Source organism: Cydia amplana, chromosome Z (genome assembly GCF_948474715.1).
Source record: "Cydia amplana chromosome Z, ilCydAmpl1.1, whole genome shotgun sequence".
In the NCBI taxonomy this organism is placed as follows: domain Eukaryota; kingdom Metazoa; phylum Arthropoda; class Insecta; order Lepidoptera; family Tortricidae; genus Cydia; species Cydia amplana.
Window position 1 is genome coordinate 4,432,807 of NC_086096.1, and position 23,866 is coordinate 4,456,672.

General features: G+C 37.0%; 1 protein-coding gene and 2 long non-coding RNA genes across 3 annotated transcripts in view; 1 reads left to right on the forward strand and 2 right to left on the reverse strand.

Moving 5' to 3' along the window:
• LOC134660964 (uncharacterized) overlaps positions 1–23,866 on the reverse strand; it is a 383,074-nt gene that overhangs the window by 54,017 nt on the left and 305,191 nt on the right. The window lies entirely within an intron of this gene.
• The window catches only part of LOC134660890 (sushi, von Willebrand factor type A, EGF and pentraxin domain-containing protein 1), a 112,210-nt gene that overhangs the window by 22,900 nt on the left and 65,444 nt on the right, over positions 1–23,866 (forward strand). The gene's annotated exons all lie outside the window — the stretch shown is intronic.
• LOC134661856 (uncharacterized) lies at positions 10,963–11,772 on the reverse strand. Its single transcript, XR_010097993.1, has 2 exons — positions 11,715–11,772; positions 10,963–11,531 (listed from the first exon to the last, which is right to left on the reverse strand). It is a non-coding gene; the product is annotated as an uncharacterized LOC134661856 (long non-coding RNA).

Consider the following 23,866-nt stretch of genomic DNA (forward strand, 5'->3'; position numbering starts at 1 on the left):
TTAAGGTAGTTTCCCTCCAGGGCCCGACTTATCTTTCCACACTGTATAGCGAATATAAGAGTTTAGACACTGTCAGTGACTCATGGTACGGCTCGTACATTTTTATGTTCGTCTGTCGTTCAATGCAAATAGGTACCTACGACTGTCATCTTGGTTAGACTCCCAGCCAACGATACCACAGAATAAATAATAGTACGAACTACAGAAGACAAAAGCCTTTGCTACACGGTCGCCGACAAGCCTTCTAACCGTCCGTCCTTGGTCTGACCTTGGTCAGTTTTGGTCAAATTTTGTTGGAAACAACTGTCTACACGGTCCGTCCAGACCAAGGCCACGCGGTCTGAGAGGCTTGTCGGCGACCGTGTAGCAAGGGCTTCACTCTCGAACAAATTACAAAACGCGTCTGTTACGATCAGCACAGATATGGCCGCTAGGTGGCGACAGCGCCACGCAAATTGGGGCCGAACGGATGTACTTTTAGCTACCTGTAGCAAAGCGACGAAATCGCGGAGTGAGACACGCCTGACGATACTAATAGAGTGGTCAAATCAAATATCAAAGGACTTACTTACACACAACGAACTTTGCAAGTGAATGAAAGCTTATAAAAACAAGTCCCTGCGCGTGCGTGCGCGCCACATGTTCGACGCGGCCGAAAGATTTACAGCCTTCTTAAAGACTGTCTATGGTCACCCGCTTTTTATGGCCTGATGTCTACAATGGATCGTTGTGATTTAGAAATACATAGTTAATGACTTTTGTTTTATAGGTTTCGTGAAGAATGGAGCCCGATTTGAATGGGGTTTTATTGCTTTTGATCACGTCCAGTAGGCTGGTATGTAATGGTCATAGTGGTCTAAAAAACATCCTCATCTTAACAAGACCTATTAATGTAACTGTAAATAAAATTGTGTATCGTTTTAACAAGGTGTTTCTGTGATAGCGTGACCATTACTTCGGTATGGTTAATCATTGTGACGATTTCATAATCTGTTTGTAATAAAACTCAAAAAGGAATTAATGTGCATTCTAATCAAAAAGACGGCATATGGCAGAAGTTCCATTGCTGTATTTCCCATTTTAATTCGAGCGCACGTTTACGCGTATTTTTGTGATACGGCAATATTCTTAAGATTTTATCTTGAAGCATGGCAATTAAGACTCCGTACATGGCAGTCCCAAAATTCGACAGAAACAACACTGGAGCAGAGCCACTAAATTATGAATAAAGTTAGAGTTTTGATAGCATACGCAGTGCAAGTGTTATTTATACGTCATAATTATTTCATGGAAGTCTGACGTTTAAAATAACACTTGCACTGCGTGTGCTATCAAAATGGTAGCAGACTTTTCTTTGTCTAACTCTGTCTTCGTTGAGACGGTGACAACGTTAATAAACATTTATCTAATATCTACACATTCTTTTTCTTATGTTTACCTTTAAAAATGCGAGAATTCGTTCTATTAGAGCTTAGTATTAAATTGTGTAATGAATATGTCGATGGTGTTTTAATAATTTTAATTAAATTTAAATTTCAGGTAAATCTCCAAAACCGTGAAGTCGAGTGGTCAAAGCTATTGTTTTGTGGTGAGCTAATATTATGAGAAGATTTAAACATACGAAGTAAAATGATTCATTTAGGTATGGGTGATTTTGGGGTCGTGATACCGAATGTTTAAAATCTAATAAGATGAGGTCAATTAAGATAAGGTACATATTGAGTTAGGTTTTAGGATCGATATGAAAATCGTGAAAAAAATATAGGTATTTCGTCTACTTCGGGCCCTCAAGACGACCATTCGATTTTTTTTCGCGATTTTGATTATGTTTACCTACTTCTTAACACAGTTTTGACATTCAGGATCACGTCCCCAAAAACACTCAGTATAAAATGACCAATTAAAATCTCATAAACAACATTTAACTTATAATGTATGTCTTAAGAGACCTTAAGAGTAAGGTATTCTATAAAAATATCTTACAATGGCAAATGAAAATAGGCAACATTGCTTAGACAAGGTCGATTCAGCGGATCAGAAGTATAACTGTCTAGAAATGATTAAATCTGAGAGATAAATATCAAACAAGTTCTAAAGGATGCTTTACATCGCCCCAGTAACTCGCCCCAGCATTAACTACTTACTAGCTAAGAGGCATAGTGAGAGTCTTCTGACCCGAATTAGATAATATGATTCTCTATTTCCTGAAAAACGGGCAGTCACTTTCGTAACAAGTCGTACCTGCAAATAAGTGAATCCAACCTCCTTCAGGATGCAATTGGGAAAGCGCTGGGATGATGCGGAGATTGATGAATTACTTGCACCTTATGCGGCACGCAGTTACAAGAGAAAAAGAGCGAGCTGAAAGAAGATAAGCAATGCTTTGGAATCATTAAAATCAGTATATCGGTTGTTAAATTGGGGCACACATCACGTCAACTACAAGTACAAGACCGAGCGTAGGTACCAAGATATGTAACTCGCAATCACCATACATCTTTTCGCAAACTCTTCATAGTGCGGTCTGTTTAGTGGAGGTCCCGGGTTCGAATCCTGATCAGGGCATTTGAGTGTTTATCACATATATATATTCCTGAGATTTTAATGTTTTCGACGTAAGACATATATAAGTATTTCATTTATATATTTCGACATCTAGTACCCACAACGCAAGGCTTATTGAGCTTACCGTGGGGCTAGGTCGATTTGTGTAAAATTGTCCTATAATACGTATTTATGCAAGCCAGCTGGTACAAGTAACTAGCCTGTCATAAACGAGTCTTATCTGCTGGCGCATGTAAATCAGCTAACGACGTAAGGCATCGGATTACTGACGCACCGCCGCTTTGCTGGAACATTCCTGATGCACTTTCTCGGGAAAATAACGAGAACTTTCCTTTCAATATTAACTATTTATAAGGTAAACGTACTAGTGCTCGACATGCTAATACCCAATAGATGACACCCTGCTGTGACCTCTATTGACAATGACTTAAGTTTCAAGATGACATGTACTGTACTACTGGTACCACGTCGAGCACCAGTACGTTTACCATATCACTAATAGTATCACTACACCTTATAAAACAAAGTCTCCTGCCGAGTCTATTTGTATGTTCGCGATAAACTCAAAAACTACTGAACGGATTTTCATGCGGTTTTCACCTATCGATAGAGTGATTCTTGAGGAAGGTTTGTGTATAATTTGTTAACCCGTGTGAAGCCGGGTCGCTAGTGTATACTATAAACTTTCATGGGACATCTTCATACTATTTGACAGATTCATATTAGATAATGTGACACAGAGCGATGGCGGACGATCTCGTAATCTCAGCGAAACAGGCCTATCATTGATATAGTATAAATAACTGGATACCCAATCAGCCGCCAAAAATGGCCCCACAAAAGTAATGTCAAAACAGATCATGCATCACTTTTGCGTTTAGTCTTGTTTGAAACGCTCAAATGTGAAGTTGTCAACAATTACGAAATGTGCCGTTAAAATATGTAAAAATAACAATGATAAAACAAGGAAAAAGGATGGAATGTATTTCTTTCGGTTAGTTCTTTGGATAGCATTACATAATTTATGTAATCTGGTGGTAATTATATGGTTTTGAATAAATTAATTTGTTAGTATCAAACAAGGGATGTCAAGGAACAAAAATCTAATGAGTCAATGTGAGGTCAATATTTTTTTATATTTTTATATGGAATTCATAAGGAATAATATTATGTTTAAATTCAAGATTTCCGAGAAAACCTATGCCACGTGCAAAGTGGACTGCTATTTAATTATAGCAAGAGATAGGGGTGATGCAGTTTTAAACAAGGCAAAACGGCACTTGTGTGTTCGGCCCATTTCCCTGTTTCCGACATATACACCACCAATAAGGGCTTATATCGACTAACTGTAAATGCTAAACCTAACACTGATTTAAACTTTCACGATTTTACTGGAGTCAGGACCAAACCACTGGATTGAGCTGCATAACCCTAAAATCCTGTCCACGGATCGTCATTTCTACAGCAGGAAAGTACGGGAAGCCATTGAAATAAAAAAACATAGTAATTTCAATCGGGACGAGGGTTTCAAGATCTCATCCACATGGAATCCAGTCATTAGTAAATGTAAGCGTAAACGAATATCGACAGTCGATAAATCGAATATCGTTAGTGTTGTGTGTCGACAGAGTGACATCCCTAGTGCGCAAAACGTTCAAGCGGATAAACAAGACCAAGTGCGGGTAGTTCGAAAAACTCGCGCGGTTAGACGATGCTGATGTCAACTTAAGCCAGTCTTCTCCGAGACCACGGGGACAACGCCGTCCTCGAAACGTCGGAGGTAAATCTTAAAACTTAGATACGCGATTAAGTCCCGTTGTATAATTTAATAATGCTAAACCTGTCTGAACACAGTGACAACCACAGGATTTTTTTTGTAAAGTATAGGTAGACTTTATAAAAAAAATCCAATCAGTACCTAAATGTCCCCGTGCACCCGTGCTATGAGTAAATCTTAAATACACAGTTATTTAATAAGTAGAGTTTATTTCAAGGAAATTAGTATTTAAGAACGTATACCTACTTACGAATTAAAAAATTAATTTGTTTGAATTTGAACCACGAATTAATTTTATTTGAGCTCTCGATTAAATTAAATTTGTTTTATTTATTACTTCAATTGGTTTTCCTGTAATACATACATATTAAAGTGTACCAAAGTGACTCCATTCGTTCATTATTCTCGTTTGACGTTGTTTGACATAAATACGTTACGTTTAGTGCCATCGGACTAATTTTTTTAACAGTGTTGGTACTTATGTTTGCAAATTTGACACTTAATGCTTACGACATTAAGCTCTTTTCTGTACGAAACATTTATCTTGACTCAAAATTTACGTAAGCGTTTTTATCATCAATGCAAATGGTGCGAAACGTCATTGGGATCCACATTTGTTGACGTTTTTGTTCTGCTTTGTGTGTCTATTTCTTTTATATTAAGTCAGTGAGGCCTATGAATACTTGAAACTTGTTGAAAGTAACCAGACTGCCTCAAGGGCTGTCAATATGTTTACAACATGTCGTCCTCAAAACAACTATGAATGAGCGTCGCGTTTACTTATTACAGGCTTTAGTATTTAGGGTAAAATTCCTAATGTTTATATGTTAAATATGTTAACCTATTTAGAGTACATACGTAATAGAGCAGTTAAATCGCCTGGTTGGTAAACATTGAATAATAAGTAAGGGCGAATTAACTATTTGTTGTTGTTATTGTGTCCAGTCGGCCATACGACAATAATCATCATCATCATCATCTCCTGCTGGCCGATTTCGGACACTACTGCATTCTACTGCTGATAGCGTCGCTAGTGCGCAGCATCCCAACACACAATTAGGCGACACTTAGCACCTATTTTATAACCTTAAGACATAGAACTGCGGTACAATAGCTGCATAGTCTTAGCCTACAGGCTGAGGTGATATAAATGTTTAAGAGGTAACAGTAGCTTTAAGAGCCACAATAACTATTTTAACCGCTATAATGCATGCTAAGCAGTTAGTGTTATAGCTCAAAGTGAATTTTATAACCTTAGAATCTATATAAGTTATAAGCAGCTGCAATTTACACTTAAGGTTCTAAACCGGTGATAAAAAGTCTCTTATAGCTCCTTGTTTCGCTAACGTTACTTAACTCCCTTGTATTACTTACAGTAGAATAGAGAAATTATTAGTCGCAATTATAGATCATGTAGTCGCAGACGAGGGTTATCCGGTACCATAATATAGCTTATACTGTTATTAGACACTAACTTACAAGCTAAGCCTATTAGCGCTATGTTAAGATGGCTGATGAATCAATGAGCAAATCAAAAACTATAAATTAGAACGTAAATACTGAATAAAAATGCATAGATTTACTCAATATTGACCTAATTTTAGTATTACTATACTTAAAACCGGAGTTCACGGATAATGTAAAATTTTTCGAAAATTAAATACGATGGACCACAATTAAAAACTATTACATTTTAATAAATATGCCTAAGATCAGAGGCTCTTTTAAATTTTGTTAATAATATACATAATAATTGACAATGTAATTAATTTCGCCGTCATTAATCTGCAGATAGCGCTGGTACCAATGCACCATAATAATATTTCCTTTTATTCATCCGCCGTTAGATTTCACTTCAAGCTGTCACAAGGTACGAACGAGTAAGCTTACGAACAATAATACAAAAATGTAAACATCTACAACCAAAGAAGATAATGACAAAGGAAAATAATGTACATTTACCTTCTTGAGTGTTACAAATGTTGACCAGAAATGCCATTATATACCATCTAAAGTCTATATCTATATAGACCCATACTACTACTCAAATAGGTAATAGTCACTTATATGGCACCCCTTTAACTCCTAAGTACTTAATCAATGCTATTATAGCACTACTATAGTGCTCTGCTACCTCTTATTTCAATCTGTAACCCCGTTGTAGCGCCATTTTGCAACCTCAGGTGTTAAAATTTGTGCCCAATCCGGGGTTATAGCCAGGAGTTATAACTCCTATTTTTAGAACATCAATAGAACCAAAGGAGCGTTCTTTTACCTCTTATATTTAGCGCCTAATGTTAGTTGGGATGCGACAATAGGTAGGTAGTAACTATAATTATACAGAACCGTTGAACCGTTTAAATGGGGGCTTAAGTATATAATTATTTCTCTTGCAGTCTTGTAGACAGAAATCTAAATAGATACATTATTAATAAAAATAATCAATTTTTTTTCTAGTTATTTTTAACTACAAATTTATTACCGCTATAAATAAAGTTTAAATTACTTTAAAGCTGTTATTATAAGGAAATACACTTCAAAACTCTATTCTTTATGTCGAGACTAAAACTCGTTTTCGTTATTTGCATTGCAAGTAGCAAAAAGTATGCTAAATGTAACAAAAAACACCCTCAGTCTCGGCCCCACAGGAAGGCAGCGAGGTGTGACTCCGGAGGCTCATTCAGATTGTACAAACGTTATATTGAATTTATTTTAATTTTAGTATCTTTCTCCCGGATAAATTATATTATATTATAAGGCTGGATTCTGAGGCATAAAAAAACTTAAACCACAATACCTAAGTCCTAAGTAATTAGTAGTCAAAAGAATTGCTGCTGTAATTTAGTGTTCAAATTCTTTTAATCACTCATAACTATAGTATTTTTTGTAAACAGCCTGGATACGGTGACAGCTGTCATGTCCTATAACTATAACCTTAAAACGTAAAATTTCGCAAATTTGTACTGAGATTATGACTTACGTCACCGTAACCAAGCTGTTTGAAAAATACTAAAGCTATGATTTACATACATTTGATTCCGATAACAATATAATTACTTCTATATTGGAACTTTAAATGTAAATTATTGATACCTGTTGGTAAATTTGGGACTTTGGAATGATTAGAAGGATACTCTAAAGTCACCAGTTTTTTACTCCCGTTTTAAGCACCAAAGTGTGAGTGAGATACACAAAATAAATAACTAATCAATATCAAACCTATATCACAGTTTTAATATCTGAATGCGCCACCAGACTTTCGACACAGGTTGCCTGCGTGCTTTAGTCTGATTATAGGAATCGGCAGGACACGGGCAATGGGGACCCATTCTTGGACCCCTTGAACGTGAAGCCTTAAACACAAAAGGTCTGTGCGCTGTTTTATTATAGAGGTCCTAAATATAAACTCAATATCTATCTATTTATCTATCTAATCTAATACCTTTAAACGAGCAATTCTTGTATATTTATTTATATACATATATATTTCGGGGATCTCGGAAACGGCTCTAACGATTTCGATGAAATTTGCTATATGGGGATTTTCGGAGGCGAAAAATCGATCTAGCTAGGTCTTATCTCTAGGAAAACGCCCATTTTTGAGTGTTTATATGTTTCCCGAGCAAAGCTCATATTAAACTCATATATAATTGTCATTGTACAAATGCACAATGCCTGTCTAGTAAAATCTTAGCTAGGGGGTTAGGGAATAAAATATGCCAACGCGCCAGCTAGCGGACGCTTTGACCGATTTTTTAGACACCTTTCTGCCTTTGTTTTTCGAGAACCATGTTTTCTGCTCTATACAGCACAAACGATGTTTGAAACCACGATTTTTACCACCACACACATGAAAAGGCGAGTTACACGCCGAAAAATATTTCATGCTTAAACATGTCTTTATTTGTAGCGACGGCGAATCTTCGAAAACGCCTCACGTGACGTCTGATAATATTGAGTAGTCTGGGTTCACAGTTAATGGTCATAACAATTGAATGTATTAAAAGGCGGCATCGTCAAACAGCGGTCTTGACATCACTACGAGAACCGGGGATAGAGCAACACTATGCTGTCTGTCATCTAGAGATCGGTTTTTTGCGCGTCATCGGCGTTGCGTATTACCTAAGTCCAAAACTCTGATTATTATTGTGATTCCGTAATAAATATTGTTTAAAATGGTGCTCTGGTGTTTTTACCCTTACAGCTTCAGAAGTGCGATAGTGATTCCTCGCCTACTACGATATAATTTGTCGAAATTGACATTACGAAATTTACCGCGCGTAGTCCTTCCTTGTTTCATTGTTCTGATCGTTAATCTGATTGTAATGAGTAAATGCACCAACACCACTCATCAGTTAGGGACTTAAATATACAAAGTCCAAGATTGGTGTCAAAATCATACCTACAAGAATAGCCTACAAAACTAACCTGTGCCGGCTATTGGCTGGCGTATCGTACCTTTGCCGTGTGTTTTGTGTGTTTTGTGTTTGATTTCAGATACCTATTTCAGTTTATGTACATCAATGATCATGACTGTCAAAAATAATACATATTGACAGTGTAATAAAGCTGCTGGCATGTATGTATTACAATATTCACAGCAGAAGATCACAAGACATAAGCTGACAGATACCATTAGGTACAATTGAATTTTGATATTGGTATGAATGAAATAAATCCTTGGGATTACAGAGTAACTCAGGTAAAAGTTAACTCAGGTAAGAAGTCTGTGTTGATCCAACACCTAACAATGCTCCGGGGCCATAGTGGTAAATATTCACTGCCTCACTTATATGTTGTGTTATTCTTGTAATCTATGTGCTTTCAGATACATAACATAATGTGATTAAGTATGTCTACATGACATATTAACAAAATGCTATGAACATTTTCTAAAGTCTGTGTCGTGGTGAAATTTACATTCAAGTAAAAAGCATATAAAACAAGTTTGGTAATGTAGCCTTGATTGATGCTATATGTATGGTGGTAATATGCTTTCATGATTAACAATGAGTGCTATTTAATACTTTATCCTTTCAGTCAAATTAAAATAGATTACAAGTTTTCAAAAACACTGGAATATTGGTTACAACAACAATGAGGAGAAATTACTTGTTGTTTCATATGTGTTTGTGTGAGTGTGATATTACACATGCTTATTGCAACTGAAATAATGCTTTGTTGGTATGTTTTTAGTCTGTGTAATTTCCAGAAATTTGACAGCAATGATTCTTGAATTGTACGACCATACCGTCGTTGAAGGCACTAGAGTGGCTATCGGGTCAGGCCTCTGTAATGAACCCGGATGGACATGGCTAATATTTCAAAATTAGTTGGTTATGGATGCCAGGTATAATATGTCCTAGTGTTCAACTAATTCATTATATGGAGAAAATATGTTGATAAGTGACTAATCTCCGATGTCATGGAAAATGAGGTATTTATTTAGAAATAAAATGTTTGTTCATGTTGTACATGTATACTAACGGTCAGTACGTGTTACATTGACTGTGTGTGGTTAGTAAAATGCGCTTTGTGAATAAGCGAAAGGTGACATTTATTTCAAGCTGGTTAGTAGTGTCTGTGACAAATGTAGTCACTCTATGTATCCGGAGCCTCCTCGGACTGAATATTTTAAGACAGTTCATTTCACATATAACCTCCTGCATCTTTGCAATTAACATTAAGCTGCAGACATACTGATAAATAAGGCAGTAAATCATTTGAGATGTTGAGAAAATTTCTGTCTGTACATATTATTGATTGGTTCTATGTATGAAAAATCTTATGAATGTTTATACAAATTAATTGCATACAGCTTATAGTATGTTGTGGTTGTTGTTTTGTTCATTGGGATGTTGGTTAAAGTTTGCATTGCAAATATTTTTCACAAAATGTCATGTTATAATATGAACCAAAGACATATATTTAAACAGACTTACCAAACTAATGAAAGTTTTATTGGCATGACATTGTCAAGTGTTTGAGTTATTGACAATGATAATCATTTGTGTTCTAACAGTATGTTTCAGATGCATTTTATTATAACAAAACTTTATTACTGATGAAGTTTGATGAATTTCCAAGGTTAAAATCTTGTCAAAGAGATGGACATATTGAACAAGATATTTACTGAGCTGAGTATGACACTGGTAAAGCAGGTTGTTGCTAATGGTAAGCGAGGTAAATACTTTCAGGAGTCAATATGGATATTGACGGTCTACATGATACATGTCTTTTACATACAAGTGCGACTGGACTCTAAACGTTCCAGTCCGATAAGTGTTTTATGGGTGAATATTAAACGAAGGTAAATAGCTTGGTTAAAGCTTTCCTAATAACTATTTTAACCCATTCACTGCTAATGAACATTGACCGAAGAGTATCATGTCATGAGCTACTGTTTGAAGTTATTGACGGTTTTCGTCTGAACTTGTAGTGTGTTATGGTACCGTTTGCATTAATAAACAGTACACTTTTATTACTTCTGGGTTTCATAAATCAGAAGTTATAAATAATAATATGTTTCGCAAATTTTGTGGGTTCACTAAGTATGTATTTCATTGTTTTGAAAAATGCATAAATTGTGGTTTATTATGTTATGAACTCATTTATCTTACAATGTGTGCTTGCATGGCATTTAACAAAATTATTTAGTTTTGTGCAGGTATAAGTTAACCTGGATGATGATGTGTTGAGTTATCTACACATAAAATGCACATACACAGCTGGAGAAAATCAACCATGTGTGTCTTGGGATTGGAAGCTTTATGGTTTAAGCATATGTGCCATGATTTGACTGATTGGTCATTATCAATATACACTTCATGATGGTTGAAAAATACAATTTGTGAAACCTCGATAAGGCGAACCTGGGTAAGAGAGGAACCTCGATAACATGAACTTCTGTTCAGGCTCTACTGTAGTTCAATGTTGGTATAGTAAGAGTGTTGCCTTTATTTAGGGGCACGGAAGAGGCAAGCCAAGTTGCACATGATCATTTACAATTGGTTGCATAGTAGCAACTGCTTATTATTTTATATTTCCCATGTTAAGGGCAAATGCTGTTATTTCAGGTACCGTTTTCAGATTAAGAACTGACTACGAGTATATTCTCAGATTAGGAACTGAGATATAATTTTATTAGACACTCGGATTGAGAACTGAGTGATTATTTTATTTATATTACCTACTTACTCTCGAGTTTGGAATCGAGTTGTGATTTTGTTTATCCCAGATTTAGAACTGGGTTACTGTTGTCATACTTATGTGTTTTGTTAACAGGTTTGGCGACTAAAATAAACACGTTGTGCTTGATTAATTTTATTAGACACTCGGATTGAGAACTGAGTGATTATTTTATTTATATTACTTACTCTCGAGTTTGGAATCGAGTTGTGATTTTGTTTTATCCCAGATTTAGAACTGGGTTACTGTTGTCATACTTATGTGTTTTGTTAACGGGTTTGCCGACTAAAATAAACACATTGTGCTTGATTAATTTTATTAGACACTCGGATTGAGAACTGAGTGATTATTTTATTTATATTACTTACTCTCTTCAATGTCTGCTATAGAGCTTTAATTATTATGTGCTCTTTAAGAAGGGCTGTTACTTTAGTCTTGGCAAGGGATGCTATCCTTAATAGGCTACTTCCTGGCGCCGGTAATCGCAACAGAGGCTTTAAGGAGCGGCCTGTTGCTTGTCACTATCCTTGAGAGGGTGGTTGTTGCTGATATTTGCAGTGTAGGCTTTAAGAAGCGGACCATTGCATGTGATATAAGACTATCCTTCAGAGGATGGTTGTTACAGGTATTTGCAGTGTAGGCCTTAAGAGGCGGACCATTGCATGTGATATAAGACTATCCTTCAGAGGACGGTTGTTACTGGTATTTGCAGTGTAGGCTTTAAGAAGCGGACCATTGCATGTGATATAAGACTATCCTTCAGAGGATGGTTGTTACAGGTATTTGCAGTGTAGGCCTTAAGAGGCGGACCATTGCATGTGATATAAGACTATCCTTCAGAGGACGGTTGTTACTGGTATTTGCAGTGTAGGCTTTAAGAAGCGGACCATTGCATGTGATATAAGACTATCCTTCAGAGGATGGTTGTTACAGGTATTTGCAGTGTAGGCCTTAAGAGGCGGACCATTGCATGTGATATAAGACTTTCCTTAAGAGGATGGTTGTTACTGGTATTTGCAGTGTAGGCTTTAAGAGGCGGACCATTGCATGTGATATAGACTATCCTTAAGAGGATGGTTGTTTACTGGTATTTGCAGTGTAGGCTTTATGAGGCGGACCATTGCATGTCATATAAGACTATCTTTAAGAGGATGGTTGTTACTGGTGTTTGCAGTGTAGGCCTTAAGAGGCGGACCATTGCATGTGATATAAGACTTTCCTTAAGAGGATGGTTGTTACTGGTATTTGCAGTGTAGGCCTTAAGAGGTGGACCATTGCATGTGATATAAGACTATCCTTAAGAGGATGGTTGTTACGGGTATTTGCTGCAATGCAGGCCTTAAAAGGCGGACCGTTGCATGTGAGCTTAGATTATCCTTAATAGGCTAATTTTGTTACTGGTATATCTGCAGTGCAGGCCTTAAGAGGCGGACCATTGCATGTGATACAAGACTATCTTTAACAGGCTAGTTTGTTCCTGGTATCTGCAGTGCAGGCTTTAAGAGGCGGACCATTGCATGTGATATGATATTATCCTTAAGAGGACCATTATTTCTACTACCGATGAATGTTTTATCTATATCGTATCGTACTATTTGTTGTTGACCTTGAGAGGTTGGCTTGAGACCTTGTTTACAAAAGGATATTTTAATGACCTTAAGACTGATGATCTCAAGGTTACCTTGAAAGGGTTGCTTGCACTTATACCTTCTAGGGATCGCTGGCGAAGTACCGGATCCAGTAGAGTTGGAGGGAGTGCCTGTTCGAAATACCCAGTTGGAGCGAGTGCGTGCACCGGGCTCCGTGACAACCTTATCGTGAAGGGCCGACTTCTACGGTCGTTGCGCCTACAAGGGCAGTGGTGTCCTAGCCTAGGCAGCTCCGCACATGCATGAGACGTGTCCCATGTTAGCCTCTCACGAGTTGTACGCATTTTTGTGCGTGCATGCGAGGGAGTCTTACATCCTACAACGGAGAAGCCAATTGTGAGTTTGTTCCAAGTCTTTGCTTTTAAAACGACACAAATAGTCATTGTTACGTTAAGCGGTCAGTATGAACGCACCGCTCAATGGAAGGTTTGGGTTAGCTGCATGGGTATACATGCTAGAAATTTATCAAAATCTAATAAATCCTTCAAAGTTATATGACGTTATTCACAAGAAAATAATTTATGTTAGATGGTGTTACAAAAAAAGGGGGTGGTTTATCTACCTGCCGCTAGATGTCACGCTCATCGCAATATTTTATTATTTTGCATAATTAATTAATTGGTATTTATATCCTCTTGGTGTCATATGCACGTGAATTAAGCCTTTTGTGTATTTCAAGCAAGTGCTGAGCAGACTTGCATATCCTAACACCTCTCATACCACGGATTATTTGGTACCTAGCCTGGTCATGCTTTCTTACATTTGGTTCAGTCGGCTTAAGCCCTTACTCCAATTCGACTGAAATAGAACTAAATATCTTGGTGTAAGTTGACAATAACGAAATAGACCGTTTCAACGGAACTCGAGTCGAATTACTCAAAAGGACCAAGGCTTGTATATCGGCTGAGCGTAAAAGGTGCTTGTTCAATTCGCAGAATATTGAACTGGTGGAGGCTACATCCACCTGGTGAAGACCCAGCTTGCTGCGACTGCGTTGGCTGTGGCAGACTTCAGTGGCTGCACTGATGACAGTGACCTGCGGGGCGCTGGTCGGGTCAGGCGATGGCCGAGCTAAAAGGCGGCATCGTCAAACAGCGGTCTTGACATCACTACGAGAACCGGGGATAGAGCAACACTATGCTGTCTGTCATCTAGAGATCGGTTTTTTGCGCGTCATCGGCGTTGCGTATTACCTAAGTCCAAAACTCTGATTATTATTGTGATTCCGTAATAAATATTGTTTAAAATGGTGCTCTGGTGTTTTTACCCTTACAGTATCATTCACACAACATAAACCTTATTGCGAAGACGTAGGGTCCACCTAAGGTCAGTTAAACGTGTCGGTATTTGCCATGACAAAAGTATAGATCGCCAATTGTTTTACCACATGTTCATTTCAACCCACAGACATCTGGTAAATCCTGGTAAATCATTCTAAGAACAGGGTCGCGTTTTTGCTTGACAAGTAGAACACAGAGAGTCGCTTAAAAATGCGTTGACATTTTCGACCGAGCGTTAAGATTCTCCGTTTCAGCTTCAAAGGAGGGTGGGCAAATTGGCCTATATGACCAATAAGGACAAGCAATATGTCACTGGATAGCTTATTCTAAGTTCTAATACTTTTACTGTGGCTGATAGTCCCAAATCTTTGTGTGAAAAAAGTTATCACCGCAAAAAGTAGTGTGAGTTTAAACGTGACTGTATAGTTTTTAGGGTTCCGTACCCAAAGGGTAAAAACGGGACCCTATTACTCCGTCCGTCCGTCCGTCCGTCCGTCCGTCCGTCCGTCCGTCAGTCACCAGGCTGTATCTCACGAACCGTGATAGCTAGACAGTTGAAATTTTCACAGATGATGTATTTCTGTTGCCGCTATAACAACAAATGTGACGTTCCACGGCAAAAGGTACCTTATGGCGGCTGCCGCTTACGTCGCATAGCGCCGCAATAATATTGGAGCGGCGTTAATAATAGCGTAAGCGCCAACCGCCATAAGGTACCTTTTACCGTGGGACGTCACATATTAAAGCCTGTTTCAATTAATATTTCGCTCGGTGGTAATCTAGTACTTATGAATTATAACAAAACAGTCGGAGCCTGAGGGCCTACCGCGAACCACGTTCGTCGTGTTGCCTCTCTGTCACACTTACGTACGAATTTACAAGTGCGACAGAGAGGCAACACGTCGGACGTGGTTCGCGGTAGGCCCTCTGCACCAAGGGCGCCCGGTGTCGCAACGCAACACAACTGACCCATTGTATGTTTTTCCCACAGCTCGTACTTATAGCATAATTACTATATTATACCTGTTTAAATTGTTTTCCTGACGTAAGCTGAGTAATTAATATAGTTACGAAATCCTTGATTATTAAAAGAGATATTTTCTTAAAAAATGTTGCGTTAAAATACTGACCTTGATCTGTCGATGGAGTAAGCGGCTGCAAATTAGAAAACAATAAGGAAAAAATATTTCTAGATTATTCCGAAGCAGAAATGAGTAAGTAACCATACTATAGGTTCTCAGTGTCGCCGAAATAATTTTTAGCTTGTAAGATTATTATTATTGTATGTATGTTAGTTTGTAAGATATGTATCTATGGGCCTTAGTTGCCTGACAATAAATGATATTATTATTCAACTTTATTTATTTTTCGTCTTACGTTAGGTTCTTTATAATATGAATATAAAAGTAAAATATAAAAACACTTACAAAACAATAAAAATACAGTCAGCAAGTCAGCATCATTATGAAACAACGCGCCAAAAACTTAGATTTACCGTTTTCCAGTATCTGTTCAATAATATAGGTATGTACGAGTATCTAATAATATAGTTAGAGGGTGGCTCGTACAGTCAGCAGCAATAGTTGCTAAGCGGGCGAGGTGTTCAAAATGATCTTGACGCGACTTAATTGTTAAAAGAATAAGAGCGCGTCAAGGTAATTTTGAACACCTCGCCCGCTTAGCAACTTCTGCTGCTGACTGTACTGATTGTACACAACTGTAAACGTAATTAAATTCAGTTTTGAGCCTTAATTAAAAAATAATTAAGTCGATATTAAAAACACGTCGTCCAATTATGCTAGTAAAATAAGTATTAATATGTTATGGAATGTTTTGTACGACGAGGTATTCTCTATGAGATAAATACCATTCATCAAGAAAAATCTATAAGGGCCACTTGCACGGGTGCACCATTCCATTAAACCGTAGTTAACCATGTGAGTTACCATGGTTACCAGTACAATTTGACACTGGATTAACGGTTTAATTTCTTTACCCCGGGTAAGTGGGATGGTGCGAGCGGCGCTAAAAGTTTTTATTCCATCTGATCCACCTAATTCAAAATACCGCTATTGGACGTTTACCGCTTTACTGCAAAAAGTGGACGAAAAAATGCACTGTGTACTGTGACGATCAAACGAAGGCCAATGATTGGACCAGAGGCAGGCGTGTCTCACTCCGCGATTTCGTCGCTTTGCTAAAGGTAGCTAAAAGTACATCCGTTCGGCCCCAATTTTGGGGAAAGCCATAAGCCGCGCGTGGCGGTGTCGCCACGCCACCTAGCGGCCATATTTGTGCTGATCGTAACAGACGCGTTTTGTTAGAGAGTGAGTCTTCTGTACTTAGTACTATTATTTATTCTGTGCCGGAGGCCAATTCTACAGTTGACTTGGCACATGTACGAGTGTAAATGCCATAGATAAAGATAAAGATAAAAGATAGTTTATTCAAGTAGGCATAATTACAATGCGCTTATGAACGTCAAATAAAGCTAGGTAGACCGGTAGACATAATTTATACAGATATCATTTTGATGCCAAAGTGTAGGTACATTCGAATTAGCCTCCTAGAGAGGTTCTGAATGGACACTCACGTAGGCTAAAACGGTATCGGAGAGATCCTCTAATAGCGTCGCAAAAGTAAAATCTTTAAAGATGCTTGTACCTATAATTATATGTACATTTGTTGCTACTCGCATTTAGTGTGTGTGTGTGTGTGTGTGTGTGTGTGTGTGTGTGTGTGTGTGTGTGTGTGTGTGTGTGTGTGTGTGTGTGTGTGTGTGTGTAGTGTGCTATAAACTCGCAATAAACACTAATCAATGTGTAAACAGACCCCCAATGTGATCCGCTTTTATCCCGCAGCCATATATGTATTTACGTATACCTATCAGTATTTACCTTATTTGTTAGATGTATTAGTGAGTGTTAAATATATTACTTATTTTATACCTACTACTATCGTGTGTCTACTCTAGTCTGTGCGGAAATAGTGAGGTCAGCACAGTTAATAATGTATATAACTTGTGCAGTTATGTGAACTGCTGAACTGAAAAGCAATGGCAGCAGCTCAACAACCCCTCATGCCGATTACGTACATGACCAATTGATCACATGTAGAGTAGGTATGTATGATGTGATTACGGTTCAGCGTGGTACGCATGCCTTCATAATGCACCTTGATTCAATTAGAGATATTAGTTATGCATGCACAGATCCTGGAGACATGTTAAGTCGTGAAATGTAAGGTAGGGACGCCTAAGAGCGGATGCTTTTTGAAGTGAAAACTTCTTTAGCGGCGGTGGGCACTTTTTGAGGTAGGGAAAAAATGATAGACTCGAGACAGCGTAAGGCGATCACGTGACCGTAAGGTTTAGATGGCCACTCATTTAGATGGCATTTAAATCAATAAAGAAAAACTCAATGACATAATCCAAAAGCTACATCTTGATGATATCGCTAATAAAAGTGAACTCTAATAGTACTGGTGAATAAAACTCAAAATATCATGACCAAATATATTTAGATGCGAGGTCTGCAAGGTAACTTTACAATTTCTATTCGAATTTTAAACAATTACCGCTACAAATTTGAATTTCGAATTTTAAACAAGCTCACCAGCGACCAGCAATTTCGGAACTAAAGTTTTTCAATAGAAAGGAGGATGGATCAATTATTCATAGTGCTGCAGACATTTTGGACTAGTCATTGAGTTTTCACTTCTGTCGGCACTCCCGGAGTGCAACCCGTTGTTTTTTTTTATTTTTGACAGGGTTGCAGTTTTAATTTTTTTTCATATGCTACGACTAGTTTTTAAATGTCCTGTTATTGAAAGTAATTAACAATAAAATAATGAATTTGGTCATATTTTATTTATTTCGATAATATTCTTATAGGATTGAGCACTTTCTACGACTCTCTTTCCGCACAGACTCTAGCTATTGCGTGTAAATAAAACGAGCTCACTTTAACTGTTTACTGTCAAATAATTCGCATAACATATCAGATACGGTAGATATTTGATTTAACGAGTGAATCAATGAGAAAATACTCGTAACGGTGAACCTGCTGCGTCAGAAAGGTCAGCGACCTGGACTATCTAGTCATCGTGACTAATGTGTAAAGATGTGCTTTACCTGTGTAGCTCAATGTGTGGGTCGACCCCAGGTCAATATTTGTAAGTTGTAAGGTGCATTTGACTTATTCAGAAAGAGAACCCTAGTCACTATGCTATGCTTAGATCTTTAAAACTACGCAACGGATTTTGATGTGTTTTGTTTTAAATAGATAGAGTGATTCAAGAGGAAGGTTTATATATAACTAGCTTTTGCCCGCGACTTTGTCTGCGTGGAGTTAGTAATTTGGGTAGCTTATTTTTACCCAATCTGCTTTTTAACGATTCCCCATACAAACTTCCACCCCCCTTTTCACCCCCTTTGAGGGTGATTTTTGGGATAAAAACTACCCTATGTTCTTCCCCGGGACTCAAACTATCTCCATATCAAATTTCAACTAAATCGGTTAAGCGTGAAGAGGTAACAGACAGACAGACAGACACACTTTCGCATTTATAATATGTATTACGGTATTAGTATGGATTTGTTAACCCGTGCGAAGCCTGGGCGGATCGCTAGTGTTATATAATCATAGGTGGTTTTCGGAACTCCTTAATAGGGATACTTACACCGATCAGTAACCTGGGGTTAACCGGTTAAACCAAGAGTTACCATGGTTACCAGTACAATTTGACACTGGGTTTACGGTTTAACCGCTTAACCCCGGGTCAGCGAGATGGTGCAAGTGGGCCTTAAGAGGTTAGTGGACGACCGCCTCTCCATACAAATGTTAGTCACCATGTTGGATATTGACGATATGGAAAATATTTTCTCACAATTTATTGTTTATTAAGCTCCTATCACTTAAAATAATTAAAAAATCGAAAACCTATCCCTCACACCTTATAAAACAAAGTCCCCCGCCGCGGATACTGAACGGATTTTCATGCGGTTTTCACCTGTCAATAGAGTGATTATTGAGAAAGGTTTAGGTGTATAATTTGTTAAGGTTATGAAGGTTATGTGTAAATTGTGTAACCGTGGTAAGCCGGGGCGGGTCGCTAGTTTAGAATAAGTCTATGTCTGCCTTTGGTGTTTTACCGCTAAATTAGGGTAAGTATATGTAAATAAAGCCTTTTTGTTGCCTACCATTGATTATCTATGAGTACTTGTGACACATATGTTGAGACATTAAATGTCATAGGCTTTATTCAATTAATAAATTATATTGAAAATAGATATTGATTAAAATACAAAGATATGGAATATTAGCTTTAAATGTTGTTTCTCTTTCAGGTAAGAGTTTTAGTTATTATTATTTCGGTCTGTATTATTATTTAAATATCATTGTTTGTAATAAAATTTCCTCTTTCAGAGCAACACAATTTAGTTTTTATTTCGTCGTGTCTCAACGGACACTATAACATATTATAAAACAACATTTCTACAGCTATTCTGACCCACCATGGAAAAACTTAAGTTTGAATTTGTTGTGAAAGCGGGCGAAGATCCGAAAACAAATGTATGCTGCATGACGTCGATTACAAATGCGGACAAGAATATTTTTTTGATTCCGGAAAAACTGCAACCAGTGAGACTGCACGATTATCAAAACCCCAGCATACGAAAAAGTCAAACTTACGTTACAAAAAAGACATGATAAGAGACAAGTATGGATATCAATGACACCAGAACAGATAAGTATTTATATGGATGAAGATGGAAATATGCAATTTAAAGGATATTTGTTAGAAGAAATTACACTTGAACCTCAACTACAGGCGCCAGCTGCGGGTATTTCAGAAGAGGCATTGGCAAAGATCTTGGAGAATTTTGTTGATAAAAAGAGAGATATATCCAAGAATCAGAACATAAAGAAACTGACCGAGAAAATGGTTTTAGAAAAATTTACGAACAAAACGACAAATGCAAGTCAATGGCTGACTACTTTTGAGACCGAGTGCCGTCGTGTAGGAATAGAAGAGGATACACAGAAGATCGAGACGCTTAGGTTGTTTTTGGAAGATTCCTGTTTGGACTGGTACAGGTCAATGATAATTAAATTTACAGTGGACTCGGACTGGTCGCAATGGAGTAAAATTTCCTCTTTCAGAGCAACACAATTTAGTTTTTATTTCGTCGTGTCTCAACGGACACTATAACATATTATAAAACAACATTTCTACAGCTATTCTGACCCACCATGGAAAAACTTAAGTTTGAATTTGTTGTGAAAGCGGGCGAAGATCCGAAAACAAATGTATGCTGCATGACGTCGATTACAAATGCGGACAAGAATATTTTTTTGATTCCGGAAAAACTGCAACCAGTGAGACTGCACGATTATCAAAACCCCAGCATACGAAAAAGTCAAACTTACGTTACAAAAAAGACATGATAAGAGACAAGTATGGATATCAATGACACCAGAACAGATAAGTATTTATATGGATGAAGATGGAAATATGCAATTTAAAGGATATTTGTTAGAAGAAATTACACTTGAACCTCAACTACAGGCGCCAGCTGCGGGTATTTCAGAAGAGGCATTGGCAAAGATCTTGGAGAATTTTGTTGATAAAAAGAGAGATATATCCAAGAATCAGAACATAAAGAAACTGACCGAGAAAATGGTTTTAGAAAAATTTACGAACAAAACGACAAATGCAAGTCAATGGCTGACTACTTTTGAGACCGAGTGCCGTCGTGTAGGAATAGAAGAGGATACACAGAAGATCGAGACGCTTAGGTTGTTTTTGGAAGATTCCTGTTTGGACTGGTACAGGTCAATGATAATTAAATTTACAGTGGACTCGGACTGGTCGCAATGGAGCAAAATGTTTTGTGAAACTTATGCCGACAAAGGTTGGTCGCCGGTCAGGTATGCAATGTTTTTTAAATATAGACAGGGATCTCTACTCGAATATGCTATAAAAAAAGAAAGGCTTCTGCTAGAGATAAATAAAAAGATGGATAAATCTACGTTGATAGACCTTATTGCTATAGGGTTGCCAATATTTGTAGCTGATAGGATAGACAGAGAAGATCTAAAAGAAACTGAGGATTTATTTAACAATCTTAGAGGTTTAGAACACTTGGTGAGCAAGAAGATTTGGGAAAAAAAATCGGTGAGTCTAGAAAATAAGAATAAGGAGAAGAATGGAAAAGATTATCATCCATGTAGAATTAAGTGAAATAGATCCAAAAAACTTGTGATTCCGCCATTAATTAAAACTAAGCTATTGTTAAATAATACTTTACAACTTCTAGGAGTTTATGATTCAGGGTCTAATGTATCTTTAATAAGTTCGAAGTTGTTGCGTATTAAAAATAATACAATTAGCAAAAAAGGTGTAACTGCTTACTTGAGAACAATTGATGGCGTTAAAAAACCTATAGGAATGGTAACTTTAAAGATAAAGATTTTTGATATGGAACATGACGTTAATGTGTTCGTTGTAGATGAGAAGAATTTTAACTATGATTTCTTGATTGGGTTAGATTGCATAGGGAAATTCCGCCTCACCCAACATGACACTTTAGAGATTACACAAAATACACAGATGATAGAAAATGATAAAAATGTCGATACCGGAAATGCTATAATGTATCCCGGTGTATCAGATTCCGAAACAGAAGAAAAACAAAATATAAGCTTAAAACATAATGATTTGTGTATAGAAGAAGAAACTCGAAATGAAACAAATAACATAATATATGAAATAAACTTTAATGAGCACATAGAGGTTAAAAATTTTGATGTTGCAGTGAGTCATTTGACTTCGCAGCAGCAATCTGAAATAGACGAACTGATTAGTAGATATAAAACACTTTTTGCAAAAGATAAGTTTGATATAGGTACAGTGAAAGATTATGAGGCACACATTGACCTACAAATAGAGAAATATTGTAGTAAAAGACCTTATAGGTGCACATTTGAAGATAGGAAAGAAATAGAACAACAGGTATCACAGCTATTACAAAAAAAGTTGATTGAGGAGTCGTATAGTCCTTTTGCCGCGCCAGTAACATTAGCTTACAAAAAAGAAGACGGAAGAAAAACAAGGTTGTGTATAGATTTTCGAGACTTAAATAAAATTGTAGTTCCTGAATCACAACCGTTTCCATTAATTGAAGACTTAATGGTTAAAACAAGAAAGTGTAAATTTTTCTCGGCATTAGACATAAACTCAGCTTTCTGGTCAATTCCTATGAAGGTTGAAGATAGGAAAAAAACTGCTTTTGTCACTCAAGAAGGGCATTATCAATGGACCTGTCTCCCTTTTGGTTTGAAAACCTCACCTGCCATTTTCCAGCGAATACTGAGTAGTATTATAAGAAAACATGGATTATCAGATTTCACGGTAAATTATATTGACGATATTTTAATATTTTCGGAAACATTTACAGACCACATAAAACACTTGTCTTTACTGTTGGAGGCAATATCAAATGAAGGGTTTAGATTGAAATTCTCAAAATGTAACTTCGCACAAGATTCAGTTAAGTATTTAGGTCATGTCATACAAAATAATACAATATCTCCGCTAAAAGATAATTTGATTGCCATTAAAGATTTCCCTATACCAAAAACACAAAAAAATGTTCGCCAATTTTTGGGTAAAATAAACTTTTACGGAAAATATGTTCCAAATATATCACTAATATTAGACCCATTACATAATTTGTTAAGAAAAGGACAACTATTCGTGTGGTCAGAAAGATGCCAAGAATCATTTGAGACTATAAAAAAACTATTGTGTTCACAACCAATTTTAGCAATCTTTGACCCAGATCTGCCCATACACATTTACACGGATGCATCAATCCAAGGCATAGGCGCGATTTTGAAGCAACCTCAGAATAATGCAGAGGAGAAACCTTGCGCATATTTTTCAAGAAAATTAAATGATACTCAGAAAAAGAAGAAAGCTATATACTTAGAATGTTTAGCGATCAAAGAAGCAGTAAAATACTGGCAATATTGGCTCATAGGGAAGAAGTTTACAGTTTTCTCAGACCATAAACCTCTTGAAAAGATGAATATTAAGGCTAGGACGGATGAAGAATTAGGAGACCTAACATATTACTTATCACAATTTAATTTTGAAGTAGTTTACTCTCCAGGGAAATACAACATAGAAGCAGATTGTTTAAGCCGGAATCCGGTATTAGAACCAAATGAGAATCAAGATGAAACATTAAAAATCGTAAACTTTATCAAATTAGAAGACATAATAGATGATCAAGATAATAATGAAGATATAATACAAAATAGAAACAAACTGAAGTTAAAAGATAATGTATACTATAAGAATATTCGAAAAAAAGATAAAATTATTCTAACAGAGGATTT